General features: G+C 46.2%; 1 pseudogene; it reads right to left on the reverse strand.

The window, feature by feature from the left end:
• Positions 1-15,064: 15,064 nt before the first annotated feature.
• Positions 15,065-23,391, reverse strand: LOC124028244 (annotated as a pseudogene).
• Positions 23,392-23,583: the final 192 nt, after the last annotated feature.

Genomic DNA, 23,583 nt, shown 5'->3' on the forward strand with positions numbered 1-23,583 from the left:
TATCACCAACCATTACCTCACCATTACCACCAACCATTACCACAAATCATTATCACCAACCATTACCTCACCATTGCCACCAAACATTACCTCACCATTATCACCAAACATTACCTCACCATTACCTCCAGCCATTACCACTAACCATTACCTCCAACCATTACCACCAAATCATTACCACAAATCATCACCAACCATTACCTCACCATTACCACCAAACATTACCTCACCATTACCTCCAACCATTACCTCCAACCATTACCACTAACCTTTACCTCCAACCATTACATCCATCCATTACCTCTAAGCATTACCACCAACCACTACCACCAACCATTACCTCTAACCATTACCTCCAACCACTACCACTAACCACTACCTCCAACCATTACCACTAACCATTACCTCCAACCATTACCTCCAACCATCACCTCCAACCATTACCTCCAACCATTACCTCCAACCATTACCACCAACCATTACCACCAACCATTACCACCAACCATTACCACCAACCATTACCACCAACCATTACCACCAACCACTACCACCAACCATTACCACCAACCATTACCTCCAACCATTACCTCCAACCATTACCACCAACCACTACCACCAACCATTACCTCCAACCACTACCTCCAACCACTACCTCCAACCACTACCTCCAACCACTACCTCCAACCACTACCTCCAACCATTACCTCCAACCACTACCTCCAACCACTACCTCCAACCACTACCTCCAACCACTAATACTACCTCCAACCACACCTCCAACAGATAGAGCCCATGGTTCTCTCCAGACCTGACTGCCCTTGACCAGCACAAAAACATCCTGTGGCGTTCTGCATTAGTATCGAATAGCCCCCGTGATATGCAACTTTTCAGGGAAGTTAGGAACCAATATACACAGGCAGTTAGGAAAGCAACGGCTAGCTTTTCAAGCAGATATTTGTATCCTGTAGCACAAACTCCAAAAGTTCTGGGACACTGTAAAGTCCATGGAGAATAAGAACACCTCCTCCCAGCTGCCCACTGCTCTGAGGCTAGGAAACACTGTCACCTCAGATAAATACACGATAGTGAAATTTCAATAAGCATTTTCTACGGCTGGCCATGCTTTCCACCTTGCTACCCTACTCCGGTCAATGGCCCTGCACTCCCGCAACTCCTTCACCCAAATCCAGACAGCTGATGTTCTGAAAGGGCTGCAAATCTGGACCCCTACAAATCAGCCAGGCTAGACAATCTGGACCCTCTCTTTCTAAAATTATCTGTCGAAATAGTTGCAACCCTATCGCTAGCCTATTCAACCTCTCTTTCGTATCATCTAAGATTCCCAAAGATTGGAAAGCAGCTGCGGTCATCCCCCTCTTCAAAGGGGGGACACTCTAGACCCAAACTGCTACAGACCTATTCTATCCTACCCCTGCCTTTCTAAGGTCTTTCGAAAGCCAAGTCAACAAACAGATTACCGACCATTTCAAATCCCACCGTACCTTCTCCATTATGCAATCTGGTTTCAGAGCTGGTGCACCTCAGCCACACGCTCAAGGTCCTAAACGACATCATAACTGCCATCGATAAGAGACATTACTGTTCAGCCATATTCATCAACCTGGAATAAACAGAGTCACGTAAAGCTACTTAAAAACGATCCGCTGGGTTTCCTGTCCCCAGACGTTTTCTGAGATGCAATAATCACTTCCCATATCCTGGTTATGGCTTAATAACAGGTGTGATTCAGTTAGAGGCCTGTCTCTTTCTGATGACAACACAATAATCACTTCCCATATCCTGGTGATGGCTTAATAACAGGTGTGATTCAGTTAGAGGCCTGTCTCTTTCTGATGACAACACAATAATCACCTCCCATATCCTGGTTATGGCTTAATAACAGGTGTGATTCAGTTAGAGGCCTGTCTCTTTCTGATGACAACACAATAATCACTTCCCATATCCTGGTTATGGCTTAATAACCGGTGTGATTCAGTTAGAGGCCTGTCTCTTTCTGATGACAACACAATAATCACTTCCCATATCCTGGTTATGACTTAATAACCGGTGTGATTCAGTTAGAGGCCTGTCTCTTTCTGATGACAACACAATAATCACTTCCCATATCCTGGTTATAGAGAGAGACAAAGCAACCAAAATAAGCTTCCCCATGGGGAAAACATTGGTTGTATCTATGGAGAAATGTTTAACCAGAGAGCTGAGCCGTTGATTTCATCTAGAGTTAGAAGGATGTTACCAAACTGTAGGAACTGCCTGACAATGCTTGTTTGTGCTGCTGACCCTCAGGGAGGGAGGGAGGGAGGGGGAGAGAGGGAGAAAAGAGATTATTTATCTGTTTCACTTGCTTTGGCAATGTAAACATATGTTTCCCCATGCCAATAAAGCCATTAGAATTGAATTGAAATAGAGAGAGAGAGAGAGAGAGAGATAGAGAGAGAGAAACACAGAGAGATAGAGAGAGAGAAACACAGAGAGAGAGAGAGAGAGAGAGAGAGACAGAGAAAGAGAGAGATCGAGACACACAACCTGCAGGATGATTAAGAGTCTGTCTGCAGAAATAGAATAACTCCCAAATCAATACTCCTCCCAGCCCTGTCATCCTCCCAGCCCCGTCCTCCTCCCAGCCCCGTCCTCCTCCCAGCCCCGTCCTCCTCCCAGCCCCGTCCTCCTCCCACCCCAGCCCGTCCTCCTCCCAGCGCCGTCCTCCTCCCAGCGCCGTCCTCCTCCCAGCGCCGTCCTCCTCCCAGCCCCATCCTCCTCCCAGCCCCGTCCTCCTCCCAGCCCCGTCCTCCTCCCAGCCCCAGCCCTGTCCTCCTAGCCCCAGCCCTGTCCTCCTAGCCCCAGCCCTGTCCTCCTAGCCCCAGCCCCATCCTCCTCCCAGCCCCATCCTCCTCCCAGCCCCATCCTCCTCCCAGCCCCATCCTCCTAGCCCCAGCCCCATCCTCCTCCCAGCCCCGTCCTCCTCCCAGCCCCATCCTCCTCCCAGCCCCATCCTCCTCCCAGCCCCATCCTCCTCCCAGCCCCATCGTCCTCCCAGCCCTGTCCTCCTAGCCCCAGCCCCATCCTCCTAGCCCCAGCCCCATCCTCCTCTGTGCCTGCTGGGGGACAGCATGATATCCCTTGGCAGTTCTATGTAACACAGGGGTGGGTAATGGGTCAATACGTTAGATAAATAGCATGTAGTGCTGGAAACCACTGACTGCAGCCAGGCTATCGGGGCCAGATTGTATTCTCTCCGCTTCTCACTGGGTAATTTCTCTAGACTGGAGGTCCTTCAACCCTCAACAAAAAAGGGTCAACGCAGGTAGTCCAGGAAGCCATTTGATTAGCTACACTATATATACAAAAGTATGTGGACACCCCTTCAAATGAGTGGATTCGGCTATTTCAGCCACACCCGTTGCTGACAGGTGTATTAATTGAGCACACAGCCATGCGATCTCCATAGTCAGACATTGACAGTAGAATGGCCTTCCTGAAGAGCTCAGTGACTTTCAACGTGGCTCCCTCATAGGATGTCCCCTTTCAACGTGGCTCCGTCATAGGATGCCCCCTTTCCAGGAAGTCAGTTCATCAAAAAATTCACCCTGCTGGAGCTGCCCCAGAGCTGCTCCAGAGCTGCCCTGCTAGAGCTGCCCCAGAACCACCCCAGAGCTGCCCCAGAGCTGCCCCAGAGCTGTCCTGCTAGAGCTGCCCCAGAGCTGCCCCAGAGCTGCCCTGCTAGATCTGCCCCAGAGCTGTCCTGCTAGAGCTGCCCCAGAGCTGCCCCAGAGCTGTCCTGCTAGAACCGCCCCAGAGCTGCCCCAGAGCTGCCCTGCTAGAGCTGACCCAGAACCGCCCCAGAGCTGCCCTGCTAGAGCTGCCCCAGAGCTGTCCTGCTAGAGCTGCCCCAGTAAGTGCTGTTATTGTGAAGTGGACATGTCTGGGCGCAACAACGGCTCAGTCGCGAAGTGGTAGGCTATACGTTAGTTCACAGAAGAAGACCGCCGACTGCTGAGGGCGTACCGCATAAAAATAGTCTGCCCTCGTTTGCAACAGTCACTACCAAGTTCCAAACTGCCTGCAGAAGCAACATCAGCACAAGAACTGTTCATTCAGGAGCTTCAATAAATATGTTTCCTTGGCCGAGCAGGCACACACCAGCCTAAGATCACCATATGCAATGCCAACCGTCGGCTGGGTGGTGTAAAGCTCGCCGCCATTGAACTCTGGAGCTGTGGAAACTCGTTCTCTAGAGTGATGAATCACACTTCACCATCTGGCAATGCGATGGACGAATCTGGGTTTGGCGGATGCCAGGAGAACCCTACCTGCTCCAATACATAGTGCCAACTGTAAAGTTTGGTGGAGGAGGAATAATGGTCTGGGGCTGTTTTTCATGGTTTAGGCCCCAGTGAAGGGATATTTTACCACTACAGCATACAATGACATTCTAGACTATTCTGTGCTTCCAGCTTTATGGCAAGAGTTTGGGGAAGGCCCTTTCTTATTTCAGCATGACAATGCCCCCAAAGCGGGGCATACATGGTTTGTTGAGATCGGTGTGAAAGGACTTGACTGGCCTACACAGATCCCTGACCTCAACCCCATCAAACACTTTTGTGATGAATTGGCACGCATACTGCACGCCAAGCCTAATCGCCCAACATCCGTGCCCGACCTCACTAATGCTCTTGTGGCTGAATGGAAGCAAGTCCCCCGCAGCAATGTTCTAACATCTAGTGGAAAGCCTTCCCAGAAGAGTGGAGGTTTTTATAGCAGCAATGTTCCAACATCTAGTGGAAAGCCTTCCTAGCAGCAAAGGGGGGACCAACTCCATATTAATGCCCATGATGTTGGAATGAGATGTTGGACGAGCAGGTGTTCTGCATCTTGCCCCGCCGTACCAAGTGTTGATGCAGCCAGTCAAGATGTTCTGAATGGTGCAGCTGTACAACGTATTGAGGATCTCAGGGCCCATGTCAAATTGTTTTCAGCCTCCTGGGGGGAGAAGAGGCGTTGTCATGCCCTCTTCACGACTGTGCTGGTGTGTTTGGACCATGAAGGAGCCTTAGTGATGTGGATACCGAGGAACTTGACGCTCTCGATTCCACTACAGCCCCATCAATGTGGATTGGAGCGTGCTCGCACCTCCGTTTTCTGTAGTCATCATCGCCATCAGCTCCTTTGTCCTGCTGACGTTGATGGAGAGGTTGCTGTCCTGGCACTACACTGCCAGGTCTCTTACTATAGGCTGCCTAATTGTTGTCAGTGATCAGTCCAACCACCGTCATGACGTCAGCAAACTTGATGATGGTGTTGGAGTCGTGCGCGGCCACGCAGTCTTGGGTGAACAGGGAGGGCAGGAGGGGACTAAGCATGCACCCCTGAGGGGCCCCGTTTTGAGGGTCAGCGTGGCAGATCTGTTGTTGCCTACCCTCACCACCTGGGGGAGGTCTGTCAGGAAGTCCAGGATCCAGTTGCAAAGGGAGGTGTTCAGTCCCAGGCTCCTTAGCTTAGTGATGAGCTTGGAGGGCACTATGGTGTTGAATGCTGAGCTGTAGTCAATGAAAGTCATTCTAACAAAGTTATTATTGTTGTCCAGGTGGGTGAGGGCACTCTGGAATGCAATAGACATCGCATTATCTGTTGGGGCGGATGGCGAATTTGAGTGTGTCCAGGGTGATGTGAGCCATGACCAGTCTCTCAAAGCATTTCATGGCTATAGATGTGAGTGATACGGGGCAATAGTCATTTAGGCAGGTTACCTTGGCGTTCTTGGGCATGGGATATATGGTGGTGAGCTTGAAACATGTTATTGTTACAGACCAGGTCAGGGAGAGGTTGAAAATGTCAGTGAAGACACATGCCAGCTGGTCAGCACATGCTCGGAGTAAACATCCTGGTATTCCGTCTGGCCCTGCGCCCTTGCGAATGTTAGCCTGTTTAAAGGTCTTACTCACATCGGCTACGGAGAGCGAGATCAGACAGTCATCTAGAACAGCTGGTGCTCTCATGCAGGGTTCAGTGTTGCTTGCCTCGAAGCAAGCATAGAAGGCATTTAGCTCCCGAGTGGCGGGCTGGTCGCAGTTGCTAGCCTTGCCACTAGAGTTCCTGGTTAGAGTTCATTCTCTGTCGCAGCCGGCCACGATCAGGATGAGACAAGACTGTAACTATCAATTAGGATACCGTGAAATTGGGGAGAGAAAGGGGTAAAGGTTGTTTGAAAGAAAATAGACATTTATCTCGTCTGTTAGGCGTTTTATTAATATTTGTATTAATTCCATAAATAATATTTTATTTATTTTATGCAGTGCTTTGGGGCATCAGTGTTTCTTGGTAGTCTCAAACAAATCTACTTCGAAACAAAAGTATACACCTCACACACATGGTTACGGGCTTAAAACAGGAAGACACCTGTAACATGTCAGAACTACAGTAGAGTTGAAATGCAGCCAGGTTTAGGGCAGGGCAGCCAGGGTTAGGGCAGGGCAGCCAGGGTTAGGGCAGGGCAGCCAGGGTTAGGGCATGGCAGCCAGGGTTAGGGCAGGGCAGCCAGGGTTAGGGTAGGGCAGCCAGGGTTAGGGTAGGGCAGCCAGGGTTAGGGCATGGCAGCCAGTTAGGGTAGGGCAGGGCAGCCAGTTAGGGTAGGGCAGGGCAGCCAGGGTTAGGGCATGGCAGCCAGGGTTAGGGCATGGCAGCCAGGGTTAGGGCAGGGCAGCCAGGGTTAGGGCATGGCAGCCAGGCTTAGGTCAGAAGTGTCCCTACAGAGGTCAGGGGTGAGAAGTGTCCCTACAGAGACACAGTCCTAAACCCTTCCTACTCCCTCCCTCCCCCACCCCTAAACTCTTCCTTAAACTCTTCCCTCTCCTCACCTCTAAACCCTTCCCACTCACTCCCTCCCTCACCCCTAAACCCTTCCCACTCCCTCCCTCCCTCACCCCTAAACCCTTCCCACTCCCTCCCTCACCTCTAAACCCTTCCCTCTCCTCACTTCAAAAATCCGTCCCACTCTTACCCTCCAGGGGTGTCTGTAAGATCCACCCCCCCTTCCAGATCCAGTCCCTCTGACAGGTCAGGGTGGAGGTTGCCCCTCTGGTCTCTGTCTGGTTCCTCTCTGGCCCTACCTGTAATTATGACGGATGGGGCAATTTCCTTTAGCCGAGAGGTTCAGGGCCTGCCTTGCTTTTTCCGGGCTTTTAACTACTATTTAATGGAGCTCAGTCACACACCTACATCAGCGCTGCGACAAATCACTGGTTATTAAAATGGGTAACGGCACACGATGACAGGACAGGCAGTTTGGACCCTGATAGACTAAACCCCTCGAGTCCTTTGTTTTCAGCAGACAGGTGTGTGTGTGTGTTTGTGTCTGTGTGTTTGTGTCTGTGTGGTTGTGTCTGTGTGGTTGTGTCTGTGTGGTTGTGTCTGTGTGGTTGTGTGTAAACTGTAGCCCATAATGCTAAGCAATACCCCATAATAGTAAACACCCCATAATGTTAAACTATACCCCATAATGCTAAACACCCCATAATGTTAAACACCACCCCATAATGTTAAACACCACCCCATAATGTTACACTATACCCCATAATGTTAAACTATACCCCATAATGTTAAACACCACCCCATAATGTTAAACACCACCCCATAATGTTAAACACCACCCCATAATGTTACACTATACCCCATAATGTTAAACAATACCCCATAATGTTAAACAGCACCCCATAATGTTAAACACCCCATAATGTTAAACACCCCATAATGTTAAACACCCCATAATGTTAAACAATAGATCTTGCGTGGAGCCCCAGATCGAGGGAGATTATCAGTGGTCTTGTATGTCTTCCATTTCCTAATAATTGCTCCCACAGTTGATTTCTTCAAACCAAGCTGCTTACCTATTGCAGAGTCAGTCTTCCCAGCCTGGTGCAGGTCTACAATTTTGTTTCTGGTGTCCTTTGACAGCTCTTTTTGTTAAACACCCCATAATGTTAAACACCCCATAATGTTAAACACCCCATAATGTTAAACACCCCATAATGTTAAACACCCCATAATGTTAAACACCACCCCATAATGTTAAACAATACCCCATAATGTTAAACACCCCATAATGTTAAACACCCCATAATGTTAAACACCCCATAATGTTAAACAATACCCCATAATGCTAAACAATACCCCATAATGTTAAACACCCCATAATGTTGAACAATACCCCATAATGTTAAACACCCCATAATGTTGAACAATACCCCATAATGTTAAACACCACCCCATAATGTTAAACACCCCATAATGTTAAACACCCCATAATGTTAAACACCCCATAATGTTGAACAATACCCCATAATGTTAAACTATACCCCATAATGTTAAACACCACCCCATAATGTTAAACACCACCCCATAATGTTAAACAGCACCCCATAATGTTAAACAGCACCCCATAATGTTAAACAGCACCCCATAATGTTAAACAGCACCCCATAATGTTAAACAGCACCCCATAATGTTAAACAGCACCCCATAATGTTAAACACCCCATAATGTTAAACACCCCATAATGTTAAACACCACCCCATAATGTTAAACACCACCCCATAATGTTAAACACCCCATAATGTTAAACACCACCCCATAATGTTAAACAGCACCCCATAATGTTAAACACCACCCCATAATGTTAAACAATACCCCATAATGCTAAACACCACCCCATAATGTTAAACAATACCCCATAATGCTAAACACCACCCCATAATGTTAAACACCCCATAATGCTAAACAATACCCCATAATGCTAAACAATACCCCATAATGTTAAACAATACCCCATAATGCTAAACAATACCCCATAATGTTAAACAATACCCCATAATGCTAAACAATACCCCATAATGTTAAACAATACCCCATAATGCTAAACACCCCATAATGTTAAACACCACCCCATAATGTTAAACACCCCATAATGTTAAACACCCCATAATGTTAAACACCCCATAATGTTAAACACCCCATAATGTTAAACACCCCATAATGTTAAACACCCCATAATGTTAAACAATAGATCTTGCGTGGAGCCCCAGATCGAGGGAGATTATCAGTAATATATATATGTCTTCCATTTCCTAATAATTGCTCCCACAGTTGATTTCTTCAAACCAAGCTGCTTACCTATTGCAGAGTCAGTCTTCCCAGCCTGGTGCAGGTCTACAATTTTGTTTCTGGTGTCCTTTGACAGCTCTTTGGTCTTGGCCATAGTGGAGTTTGGAGTGTGACTGTTTGAGGTTGTGGACAGGTGTCTTTTATACTGATAACAAGTTCAAACAGGTGCCATTAATACAGGTAACGAGTGGAGTACAGAGGAGCCTCTTAAAGAAGAAGTTACAGGTCTGTGAGAGCCAGAAATCTTGCTTGTTTGTAGGTGACCAAATACTTATTTTCCACCATAATTTGCAAATAAATTCATTAAAAATCCTACAACGTGATTTTCTGGATTTTTTTTCTCTCATTTTGTCTGTCATAGTTGAAGTGAACCTATGATGAAAATTACAGGCCTCTCATCTTTCTAAGTGGGAGAACTTTCATAATTGGTGGCTGACTAAATACTTTTTTTGCCCCACTGTGTAACATGAAGTGCTATGAGTGCCATCTGATGAAGATCATCAAAGGTTAGTGATTCATTTTAACTCTATTTCTGCTTTTTGTGACTCCTCTCTTTGGCTGGAAAAAATGGCTGTGTTTTTCTGTGACTATGTCATGTATTGTCATGTTATGTCTTGTTCCTGTTCTTTCTCTTCTCTTCGTTTCCCCCTGCTGGTCGTTTTAGGTTACCTTCTCTCCCTCTATCTCTCTCTCTCTATGGTCCCTTTCCTTCTCCCAGCTGTCCCTCATTCTCCTCTAACGACCTCGTTTACTCTCTCACACCTGTTCCATCTTTTCCCTCTGATTAGGTCTCTATTTCTCTCTCTATTTCTGCTTCTGTCTTTGTCGGATTCTCGTTTGCTTCGCCCTTGTTCTGTCCTGTCGTAATCTGCCTCTTCATTAGATGCTGCGTTTGATCAGGTGCCTCTGTCCTCTACGGCCCGCGCCTACCCGGAGGGACCTGCAGTCTGTTGCCGCTAGCCCTGCTATTCTCCTCTACTGCTAGAAGGGGACTAGTCTACCGATATATCTGAAGAGGATTTATGTTTTCCCTGTGTTTGAACATTAAAAGACTCTGTTTCTGTTAAACCGCTTTTGGGTCCTCACTCACCTGCATAACAGACTAGGTGCTGACCGAACATAATCGCATGGTGTGCTTTCGTCGTAAAGCCTTTTTGAAATCAGACACTGTGGTTGGATTAACAAGAAGAGTATCTTTAAAATGGTGTATAATACTTGTATGTTTGAGGAATTTTAATTATGAGATTTTTGTTGTTTGAATTTGGCGCCCTGCACTTTCACTGGCTGTTATCAAATTGATCCCGTTAACGGGATTTCAGCCAGAGGAAGTTGTTAAAGACATTAGAAGAAGACAAATGTATGTTACCAATTGAACAACATCTACTGCATTGTAAACCAATGTTAAAGATTACATAGCTGGCCATATATAGATTTTTATTTTACCTTTATTTAACCAGGCAAGTCAGTTAAGAACAAATTCTTATTTTCAATGACGGCCTGGGAACAGTGGGTTAACTGCCTGTTGGACTAGCAACCTTCCGGGTTACTAGTCCAACGCTCTAACCACTAGGCTACCCTGCCGCCCCCTGAGGGCCCAGGATGGACAGAATCAGTGGATCTCTCTCTCTCATCCCCTGGCTCAGCACTGAATTATGAATTAACAGCCCCTGTTTATGAGGTGAGAGGTCATTTAAATTTAATTTGAAAGGGATTGTGTTAGGAGTGTCTTGCTCAGCAACCTCACAACAACTAATATCTCCTTCGGGTCATATGTAAACACTATAATATACAAGTAAATAAAGATGGATCCATGCACTCTACCTCCTTCTGGTAATAGCACTAAGTATGAATCCCAAATGGCACCCTATTCCCTGTATAGTGCCCTACTTTAGACCAGGGTCCATTGGGGTAGTGCACTATATAGGAATAGAGTGCCATTTGGATGCACACCTATGAGATGTTAAGAGGTCTACTCAGTACCATCGTTGACAGAGAGAGAGATAATATTGGAAGCATTAACTAAGGAAAGCCCTTGGAAGAAGTGCTTACAGTGGAGTTTTAGAAACAGACTGTTTACATCTTGCATAAACTGTGGTTCTGCAGCTTTCGAAAAGTGGAGTTGGGCGTGCAAGGGTAGTTAGGATGTATAATCATTTAGTTAGGGTAGTTATGGTATATAATCATTTAGTTAGGGTAGTTATGGTATATAATCATTTAGGTTAGGGTAGTTATGGTATATAATATTTTAGTTAGGGTAGTTATGGTATATAATCATTTAGGTTAGGGTAGTTATGGTATATCATCATTTAGTTAGGATGTATAATCATTTAGTTAGGGTAGTTATGGTATATAATCATTTAGTTAGGATGTATAATCATTTAGTTAGGGTAGTTATGGTATATAATCATTTAGGTTAGGGTAGTTATGGTATATAATCATTTAGTTAGGATGTATAATCATTTAGTTAGGGTAGTTATGGTATATAATCATTTAGGTTAGGGTAGTTATGGTATATAATCATTTAGGTTAGGGTAGTTATGGTATATCATCATTTAGGTTAGGGTAGTTATGGTATATAATCATTTAGTTAGGATGTATAATCATTTACGTTAGGGTAGTTAGGGTATATAATAATTTAGTTAGGGTAGTTCTGAGTTCTGTCCTACTATCCAGGTCTGTACCCAAACAATTTGAACTTCTACTTCTAAAAATCCACCTCTCTAAAAACAAGTCTCTCACCGTTGCCGCCTGCTAGGACCACCCTCTGCCCCCAGCTGTGCTCTGACACCATATGTGAACTGATTGCCCCCCATATATCTTCAGAGCTCGTGCTGCTAGGCGACCTAAACTGGAACATGCTTAACACCTCAGCCATCCTACAATCTAAGCTTGATGCCCTCAATCACACACAAATGATCAATGAACCTACCAGGTACAACCCCAAAGCCTTAAACACGGGCACCCTCATAGATATCATCCTAACCAACCCTCTAAATACACCTCTGCTGTCTTCAACCAAGATCTCAGCGATCATTGCCTCATTGCCTGCATCCATAATGGGTCAGCGGTAAACAACCTCCACTCATCACTGTAAACGCTCCCTGAAACCCCTTCAGCGAGCAGACCTTTCTAATCCCGACCTGGCCGGGTATCCTGGAAGGATATTGATCTCATCCCGTCAGTAGAGGATGCCTGGTTATTTTTAAATGCCTTCCTAACCATCTTAAATAAGCATGCCCCTTTCAAGAAATGTAGAACCAGGAACAGATATAGCCCTTGGTTCCCCCCAGACCTGACTGCCCTTAACCAACATAAAAACATCCTATGGCGTTCTGCATTAGCATCGAACAGCCCCCGTGATATTCAACTTTTCAGGGGAGTTAGGAACCAATATACCAGGGATGTTCTCTGTTTAGTGAGTCCTCCAGATCAGAGGCAGTAGGGATGACCAGGGATGTTCTCTGTTTAGTGAGTCCTCCAGATCAGAGGCAGTAGGGATGACCAGGGATGTTCTCTGTTTAGTGAGTCCTCCAGATCAGAGGCAGTAGGGATGACCAGGGATGTTCTCTGTTTAGTGAGTCCTCCAGATCAGAGGCAGTAGATTACCAGGGATGTTCTCTGATTAGTGAGTCCTCCAGATCAGAGGCAGTAGGGATGACCACGTTATCTTGATAAGTGTGTAAATTGGACCATTTTCCTGTCCTGCTAAACATTCAAAATGTAACAAGAACTTTTAGGTGTCAGGGAAAATGTATATTATTTTCTTTAGCAATATAGTGAAGTAAAAGTAAAAAATATAAATATTAAACTAAAGTACAGATACCCTTAAAAAACTACTTAAGTAGAACTTTAAAGCATTTTTAGTGAAGTACTTAACACCAGTGGAAAAGGGGATATTTCTAGCATTAGTGAAAGGACAGTTGAATCTGAGAGGGTCAAAGTGCATCACAATGTTCTCTGGGCCTAATATACAGTTGTGTCTAACAGATGTGAGAATGACAAACATATTAATCTTCAACGTCTGCTGCCTCAGTGTCTTTATGTGGCTGGAAGGGGTGCCTACTGGCGGCCTACTGGCGGCCTACTGGCGGCCTACTGGCGGCCTACTGGCGGCAGAGAAGTCAGGCGCAGTTTAATCATAAAAACAATCGGAAACAGAACAATCAAAACCCACACCAGAATAACGTGTACAATCACTTACAAAATAAACGGATAAGGACATGGGGGGAACAGAGGGTTAAATACACAACACGTAATGATGGAATTGAAACCAGGTGTGTGGGAAGACAAGACAAAACAAATGGAAAATGAAAAGTGGATCGATCGGCTAGAAGACGGGTGACGCCAACCGCCGAACGCCGCCTTAACAAGGGGAGGAACCAACTTCAGAGGAAGTCGTGACAATGGCTGTGTTCTTAGGCAAAATTGTGAGTGAGCCCACCCTTGGCTGAAAAGCAACCCCACACATGAATGTTCTCAGGATGCTTTACTGTTGGCATGACACAGGACTGATGGTAGCGATCACCTTGTCTTCTCCGGACAAGCTTTATTCTGGATGCCCCAAATAATCGGAAAGGGGATTCATCAGAGAAAATGACTTTACCCCAGTCCTCCCTGTATCTTTTGCAGAATATCAGTCTGTCCCTGATGTTTTTCCTGGAGAGAAGTGGCTTCTTTGCTGCCCTTCCTGACACCAGGCCATCGTCCAAAAGTCTTCGCCTCACTGTGCATGCAGATGCACTCACACCTGCCTGCTGCCATTCCTGAGCAAGCTCTGTACTGGTGGTGCCCCGATCCCGCAGCTGAATCAATTTTAGGAGACGGTCCTGGCACTTGCTGGATTTTCTTGGGCGCCCTGAAGCCTTCTTCACAACAATTGAACCGCTCTCGCTGAAGTTCTTGATGATGATAAATGGTTGATTTAGGTGAAATTTTACTGGCAGCAATATCCTTGCCTGTGAAGTCCTTTTTGTGCAAAGCAATGATGAAGGCACGTGTTTCCTTGTAGTTAACCATGATTGACAGAGGAAGAACAATGATTCCAAGCTCTACTTTCCTTTTGAAGCTTCTAGTCTGTTATTCGAACTCAATCAGCATGACAGAGAGATCTCCAGCCTGGTCTCGTCAACACTCACACCTGTGTTAACGAGAGAATCACTGACATGATGTCAGCTGGTCCTTTGTGGCAGGGCTGAAAAATGCAGTGGAAATGTTTTTGGGGGATTCAATTCATTTGCATGGCAAAGAGGACTTTGTAATAAAATGCAATTCAACTGATCACTCTTCATAACATTCTGGAGTATATGCAAATTGCCATCATACAAACTGAGGCAGCAGACTTCGTGAAAATGTATATTTGTGTCATTCTCAACTTTTGGCCACGACTGTAGAGACGCTCTCTGACCAGTCTCTGGCTCACTACTGCCATCTAGTGGACAGGACAATACACTGTTCTGACCAGCCTCTGTCTCACTACTGCCATCTAGTGGACAGGACAATACACGGTTCTGACCAGCCTCTCCTGTCTCACTACTGCCATCTAGTGGAGAACAGGAAAATACACTGTTTGCATAGAACAACACACAGGCAAAGAGACTAGCTTTCTATCCTCTGGGATATAGGCCCACAGACAACACTGAATGGTTTATATGTTGGAACAAATTATAAACTTTAATCATCTTATACACCAAGTGGACAGGAGAAAACAACAGTTGCTGTGACAGAAATATGACTTCCAGGACTCAACGAGGACGTTTCTAAAAAGACATCCGTAACCTCTCATCACATCTTCTCCATCAGCTCTCATCTTCTCCATCAGCTCAATCACAGGTTGAGGATGAAGCGGTCAACCTTCTCCAAGTAAGGTGGCTTCAGGTATTCCTGCAGTTCAGTCTTCTTCACCCACAGGAAAGGTTCTTTCTGATTGGCTGAACCCGCTGGACAGGAAAGGTTCTTTCTGACTGGCTGAACCAGAGGACAGGAAAGGTTCTTTCTGATTGGCTGAACCAGCAGTCAGGAAAGGATCTTTCTGACGGGCTGAACCAGCGGACAGGAGAGCTTTGAAAAAGAAGACCTTGGCTCCCACGCAGCGCTCTGTCCGGACCTCTTTGGGGAATGCGTACCTGTACACTCCACAGGGGGTGTTGCCAAGGAACGTAGCCTTGAAATCAGCCTCTGGAACCAAGAACAAACTTGGCGTTAGAACGGAGTTGGAGAACACAGAATGTAGAGTCTTTACTGATGTACCAGTACAGTGTTGAGGTGAAGGGCTCTATCATGATACAGAACTAGAATAGTTAGATATAGAGCCCTGATCAATAATATTGATTAGATCTTCTGCTAAAGCATGTGCCAGCTAGATATTTCTGGAATCTTCCAGAGTCCAGCACTAGAGAAGGTGTTGGAAACCTGATGGAAATGTCTGACAGAGGAAACACTGCATCCCCCCCCAAATTGTCCCCTAATTCAGAGCACTACTTTTGACCAGGGCCTATAAAGTAGTGCACTAGATAGGGCTCCAGTACCACCACACAGCTGACCTGGCAGGCTGCAGAGGCCTCTCTGCTGTCTGTCGGAGAGTCTCCCTGCCTCCCACTGGGCCTGAGGGAGCAGCCAGATGGTCTCTTTACCGACAGTCTGCTGGACCAGCAGGACCAGGCTGTCTCCTAGACACCTCTCCACTGAGTCCAGCGGTGTCCCACCTACATCTGAAGCACAGAGTTACAGGTCAGTTTGACAGTCTGCAGGACCAGGCTGTCTCAGGAGACACCTCTCCACTGAGTCCAGCGGTGTCCCACCTACATCTGAAGCACAGAGTTACAGGTCAGTTTGACAGTCTGCTGGACCAGGCTGTCTCCTAGACACCTCTCCACTGAGCCCAGCGGTGTCCACCTACATCTGAAGCACAGAGTTACAGGTCAGTTTGACAGTCTGCTGGACCAGGCTGTCTCTAGTTTGTCCAGCGTGTCCCACCTACATCTGCAGGTCAGTTTGACAGTCTGCTGACCAGGCTGTCTCAGGACACCTCTCCACTGAGCCCAGTGGTGTCCCTTGCATCTGAAGCACAGGTTACAGGTCAGTTTGACAGTCTCTTGGCCAGGCTGTCTCCTAGACACCTCCACCGAGCCCAGTGGTGTCCCACCTACATCTGAAGCACAGAGTTACAGGTCAGTTTGACAGTCAATGTATTTTCCTAATATCACCGACTGTGTTGACTGATAACTACCTTGAGGGAAAATGTTGTTACGGTGACTGAGCTGTTGTCCCACCCAGCTATCTGGAGATGACTGCATTAACTGTAGGACTCTATGGATAAAGCACTGTGTCACTGTTAGTCTCCACCTGTTGTTTATGAAGCATTTCACTGTTAGTCTCCACCTGTTGTTTATGAAGCATTTCACTGTTAGTCTCCACCTGTTGTTTATGAAGCATTTCACTGGTTAGTCTCCACCTGTTGGCCATGAAGCATTTCACTGTTAGTCTCCACCTGTTGTTTATGAAGCATTTCACTGTTAGTCTCCACCGGTTGTTTATGAAGCATGTCACTGTTAGTCTCCACCTGTTGTTCATGAAGCATTTCACTGTTAGTCTCCACCTGTTGGCCATGAAGCATTTCACTGTTAGTCTCCACCTGTTGGTCGTGAAGCATTTCACTGTTAGTCTCCACCTGTTGTTTATGAAGCATTTCACTGTTAGTCTCCACCTGTTGACATGAAGCATTTCACTGTTAGTCTCCACCTGTTGATATGAAGCATTTCACTGTTAGTCTCCACCTGTTGACATGAAGCATTTCACTGTTAGTCTCCACCTGTTGATATGAAGCATTTCACTGTTAGTCTCCACCTGTTGACATGAAGCATGTCACTGTTAGTCTCCACCTGTTGTTTATGAAGCATTTCACTGTTAGTCTCCACCTGTTGATATGAAGCATTTCACTGTTAGTCTCCACCTGTTGACATGAAGCATTTCACTGTTAGTCTCCACCTGTTGTTTATGAAGCATTTCACTGTTAGTCTCCACCTGTTGTTTATGAAGCATTTCACTGTTAGTCTCCACCTGTTGTTTATGAAGCATTTCACTGTTAGTCTCCACCTGTTGACATGAAGCATTTCACTGTTAGTCTCCACCTGTTGGCCATGAAGCATTTCACTGGTTAGTCTCCACCTGTTGATATGAAGCATTTCACTGTTAGTCTCCACCTGTTGGTCATGAAGCATTTCACTGTTAGTCTACACCTGTTGGTCGTGAAGCATTTCACTGTTAGTCTACACCTGTTGGTCGTGAAGCATTTCACTGGTTAGTCTCCACCTGTTGGTCATGAAGCATTTCACTGTTAGTCTCCACCTGTTGGCCATGAAGCTTTTCACTGTTAGTCTCCACCTGTTGTTCATGAAGCATTTCACTGGTTAGTCTCCACCTGTTGGTCATGAAGCATTTCACTGGTTAGTCTCCACCTGTTGGTCATGAAGCATTTCACTGTTAGTCTCCACCTGTTGTTCATGAAGCATTTCACTGGTTAGTCTCCACCTGTTGATATGAAGCATTTCACTGTTAGTCTCCACCTGTTGGCCATGATGCATTTCACTGTTAGTCTCCACCTGTTGTTCATGAAGCATTTCACTGTTAGTCTCCACCTGTTGTTTATGAAGCATTTCACTGTTAGTCTCCACCTGTTGTTTATGAAGCATTTCACTGTTAGTCTCCACCTGTTGTTTATGAAGCATTTCACTGTTAGTCTCCACCTGTTGTTTATGAAGCATGTCACTGTTAGTCTCCACCTGTTGTTTATGAAGCATTTCACTGTTAGTCTCCACCTGTTGTTTATGAAGCATTTCACTGTTAGTCTCCACCTGTTGTTTATGAAGCATTTCACTGTTAGTCTCCACCTGTTGTTTATGAAGCGTGTCACTGTTAGTCTCCACCTGTTGTTTATGAAGCATTTCACTGTTAGTCTCCACCTGTTGATATGAAGCATTTCACTGTTAGTCTCCACCTGTTGACATGAAGCATTTCACTGTTAGTCTCCACCTGTTGTTTATGAAGCATTTCACTGTTAGTCTCCACCTGTTGACATGAAGCATTTCACTGTTAGTCTCCACCTGTTGTTTATGAAGCATTTCACTGTTAGTCTCCACCTGTTGGTCATGAAGCATTTCACTGTTAGTCTCCACCTGTTGATATGAAGCATTTCACTGTTAGTCTCCACCTGTTGATATGAAGCACGTGACCAATAACATGTGATTTATTATTTGATTTGTTCCTAATGTTTTGTCGAGTCAGTGCATAGAGAATAGGGTGCCATGAAGGACAACCTCTCTGACTCCTACCTCTGTCTCTGAGAGCAGGTTGGAAGTGTTTGAGGTTTCTGTTCCCAGGTGTCCTCCTGGTCCTGAGCGGTGATGGTCTCCTGGCCACCGTAGTCTGCCTCCTCCTCATCTGAATCATAGTTGTCTGCCTGTTTACGAGTCATACGTTCTGAGTCCTCAAGGAGCCTCTGTTCATGATCCGACAGCAAGCTTCTCTCCAGCTCCATCTGGGATTAGGATATCACAGAGACGTCACCCTCTCAACCCCTAGGATATCACAGAGACGTCACCCTCTCAACCCCTAGGATATCACAGAGACGTCACCCTCTCAACCCCGAGGATATCACAGAGACGTCACCCTCTCAACCCCGAGGATATCACAGAGACGTCACCCTCTCAACCCCGAGGATATCACAGAGACGTCACCCTCTCAACCCCTAGGATATCAGAGACGTCACCCTCTCAACCCCTAGGATATCACAGAGACGTCACCCTCTCAACCCCTAGGATATCAGAGACGTCACCCTCTCAACCCCTAGGATATCAGAGACGTCCCCTCTCAACCCCTAGGATATCAGAGACGTCCAGCCTCTCAACCCCGAGGATATCACAGAGACGTCAGCCTCTCAGCCGAGGATATCACAGAGACGTCACCCTCTCAGCCCGAGGATATCACAGAGACGTCACCCTCTCAACCCCTAGGATATCACAGAGGCGTCACCCTCTCAACCCCTAGGATATCACAGAGACGTCACCCTCTCAACCCCTAGGATATCACAGAGACGTCACCCTCTCAACCCCTAGGATATCACAGGGACGTCACCTCTCAACCCGAGGATATCACAGAGACGTCACCCCTCTCAACCCCCGAGGATATCACAGAGACGTCACCCTCTCAACCCCGGGGATATCAGAGACGTCACCCTCTCCAACTCCTATGATATCACAGAGACCCTCTCAACCCCGAGGATATCACAGAGACGTCACCCTCTCAACCCCTAGGATATCACAGAGACGTCACCCTCTCAACCCCTAGGATATCACAGAGACGTCACCCTCTCAACCCCGAGGATATCACAGAGACGTCACCCTCTCAACCCTAGACACCAATATCACTAGACAACTCGACACCAACATCACTAGACACCTAGCCTACAGCTAGACACCAACATCACTAGACACCAACATCACTAGACACCAACATCACTAGACACCAACATCACTAGACACCAACATCACTAGACACCAACATCACTAGATACCTAGCCTACAGCTAGACACCAACATCACTAGACACCAACATCACTAGACACCAACATCACTAGACACCAACATCACTAGACACCAACATCACTAGACACCAACATCACTAGACACCAACATCACTAGACACCAACATCACTAGACACCTAGCCTACAGCTAGACACCAATATCACTAGACACCAACATCACTAGACACCAACATCACTAGACACCAACATCACTAGACACCAACATCACTAGACACCAACATCACTAGACACCTAGCCTACAGCTAGACACCTAGCCTACAGCTAGACACCTAGTCTACAGCTAGACACCTAGCCTACAGCTAGACACCAACATCACTAGACACCTAGCCTACAGCTAGACACCAACATTATCCACTAGACACTAGCCCTACAGCTAGACACCAACATCACTAGACACCTAGCCTACAGCTAGACACCAGCATCACTGGAGCACTAGCCTGCAGCTAGACACCAACATCACTAGACACCAACATCACCAGACACCTAGCCTACAGCCAGACACCAACATCACTAGACACCAACATCACTAGACACCAACATCACTAGACACCAACATCACTAGACACCTAGCCTACAGCTAGACACCTAGCCTACAGCTAGACACCAACATCACTAGACACCTAGCCTACAGCTAGACACCTAGCCTACAGCTAGACACCAACATCACTAGACACCAACATCACTAGACACCAACATCACTAGACACCAACATCACTAGACACCAACATCACTAGACACCTAGCCTACAGCTAGACACCAACATCACTAGATGCCTAGCCTACAGCTAGACACCAACATCACTAGACACCAACATCACTAGACACCTAGCCTACAGCTAGACACCAACATCACTAGACACCAACATCACTAGACACCTAGCCTACAGCTAGACACCAACATCACTAGACACCTAGCCTACAGCTAGACACCAACATCACTAGACACCTAGCCTACAGCTAGACACCAACATCACTAGACACCAACATCACTAGACACCAACATCACCAGACACCTAGCCTACAGCTAGACACCTAGCCTACAGCTAGACACCAACATCACTAGACACCAATATCACTAGACACCTAGCCTACACCTAGACACCAACATCACTAGACACCAACATCACTAGACACCTAGCCTACAGCTAGACACCAATATCATTAGACACCAACATCACTAGACACCTAGCCTACAGCTAGACACCAATATCACTAGACACCAACATCACTAGACACCTAGCCTACAGCTAGACACCAACATCACTAGACACCAACATCACTAGACACCAACATCACTAGACACCAATATCACTAGACACCAATATCACTAGACACCAACATCACTAGACACCAACATCACTAGACACCTAGCCTACAGCTAGACACCAACATCACTAGACACCAACATCACTAGACACCAACATCACTAGACACCAACATCACTAGACACCAACATCACTAGACACCAACATCACTAGACACCAACATCACTAGACACCAACATCACTAGACACCAACATCACTAGACACCAACATCACTAGACACCAACATCACTAGACACTCTAGTTTGCAGTTAGACACCTAGCTTACAGTTAGACACTATTATCACTAGACACCCAGCCACAGCTAGACACCAATATCACTAGACACTCAAACACTCATTAGACACCACAATATCAATAGACACTCAACATTACTTAGACACTAACATTATCCGCCATCACCGTACCATCACCAGACACCTATTCAAGGCTAGACACTCAACACACTAGACACCAACATCACTAGACATCAACATCGATTTGACATTGTTATAGACATTAGTTAGCAGATACGAAGCTAGCAGATACGAAGCTTAGCAGATACACGGAAGTTACAGTTGGAGACACCAACATCACTTGTGACACCTAGCCTACAGCCAGACACCAACATCACTAGACACCTAAGCCTACAGCCAGACACCAAATATCACTAGACACCTAGCCTACAGCTAGACACCAATATCAATAGACACCTAGCCTACAGCTGTATACACCAACATCACTAGACACCTAACAGTTAGACACCAACATCACTAGACACCAACATCACTAGACACCTAGCCTACAGCTAGACACCAACATCACTAGACACCAACATCACTAGACACCAACATCACTAGACACCAACATCACTAGACACCTAGCCTACAGCTAGACACCAACATCACTAGACACCAACAGCTAGACACCTAGCCTACAGAGACACCTAGCCTACAGCTAGACACCAGCCTACAGCTAGACACCAAATATCACTAGACACCAACATCATAGACACCTAGCCTACAGCTAGACACCAAGCCTCACTAGACACCAATATCACCAGACACCTAGCCTACACTCTAGACACCAACATCACTAGACACCTAGCCTACAGCTGAGACACCAACATCACTAGACACCTGGCCTACAGCTAGACACCAACATCACTAGACACCTAGCCTACAGCTAGACACCAGCATCACTAGACACCAACCTAGCCCAACATCACTAGACACCAACATCACTAGACACCTAGACACCAACATCACTAGACACCAACATCACTAGACACCAACATCACTAGACACCAAACATCACTAGACACCAACATCACTAGACACTAGCCTACAGCTAGACACCAACATCACTAAACACCAACATCACTAGACACCAACATCACTAGACACCAACATCACTAGACACCAACACACTAGCCTCACTAGCTAGACACCAACATCACTAGACACCAAACATCACTGACACCAACATCCTAGTCTACAAAGACACCAACATCACTAGACACCAACACCACTAGACACCAACATCACTAGACACCAACATCACTAGACACCAACATCACTAGACACCAACATCACTAGACACCAAACACTAGACACCTAGCCTACACAGCTAGACACCAAACATCACTAGACACCAACATCACTAGACACCTAGCCTACAGCTAGACACCAACATCACTAGACACCAATGCATCCAAAATCCATCCAACAAGTAAATTAATGCCAGTAGGCCTACAGTTGACTCTTTTGGTTCGAAGCATTGCATAGGCCACATTATTTTAGGTTCATGTGGCGATGAGGGTTTCTTTAATGAAATGTTACCCTGAACTAGTCTTGAAGTTGATTGGTTGAATATGTGTAGAGTGCAAGGCTTGAAGTAAAGACCTGCATTGGCCTGCATCCACTTCAGGACCGCGGTCAGCAAACCACCTCTGACTATTCACTGGTGACAACAGCCATTGACATGTGAATGGAAACACATTTACCTGATGCATGAGCTCAGCGAATTGGTCTTCGATCGGGTTCCGGTCCTGTGATATGACAGGCAGCCTCTGGAGACACACCGCCCCGTACAGCTTCCATGGCGACGCGACGCTTTCCGTGTTACTTCCGGTCTGAGTCGCAGCTCGACAAGCGGAACCGAGAGAAATGTGACGAACTCCTGTATGTTTTAGCCCTGTCCGTCTGACGTTTGTAATAAATTGCCATAAAGGGCGATTCGCCATCCTCGAGCAGGGCGCTGCCATCTTGATTCTCCAGTTTCCACCCACAATCCTCTGCGAAGAAGGGAGAGATTATGCTACGGAAAAAGGGGTAGAGGAAATAGAAGATAAATGTAGTTTGAAATATAAAATATTTAACATTGAGATAATTCATTGAAACATATTTTTTTTTATTGATCTTAGATACATTTAGTGTAGAAATAAAAAAGTTTATGCATAATAAGATTTTAGAACAAAATATTTTCTAATCATTCGCTCCCATTAT

This window comes from Oncorhynchus gorbuscha, unplaced genomic scaffold (assembly GCF_021184085.1).
Source record: "Oncorhynchus gorbuscha isolate QuinsamMale2020 ecotype Even-year unplaced genomic scaffold, OgorEven_v1.0 Un_scaffold_3899, whole genome shotgun sequence".
NCBI lineage: Eukaryota > Metazoa > Chordata > Actinopteri > Salmoniformes > Salmonidae > Oncorhynchus > Oncorhynchus gorbuscha.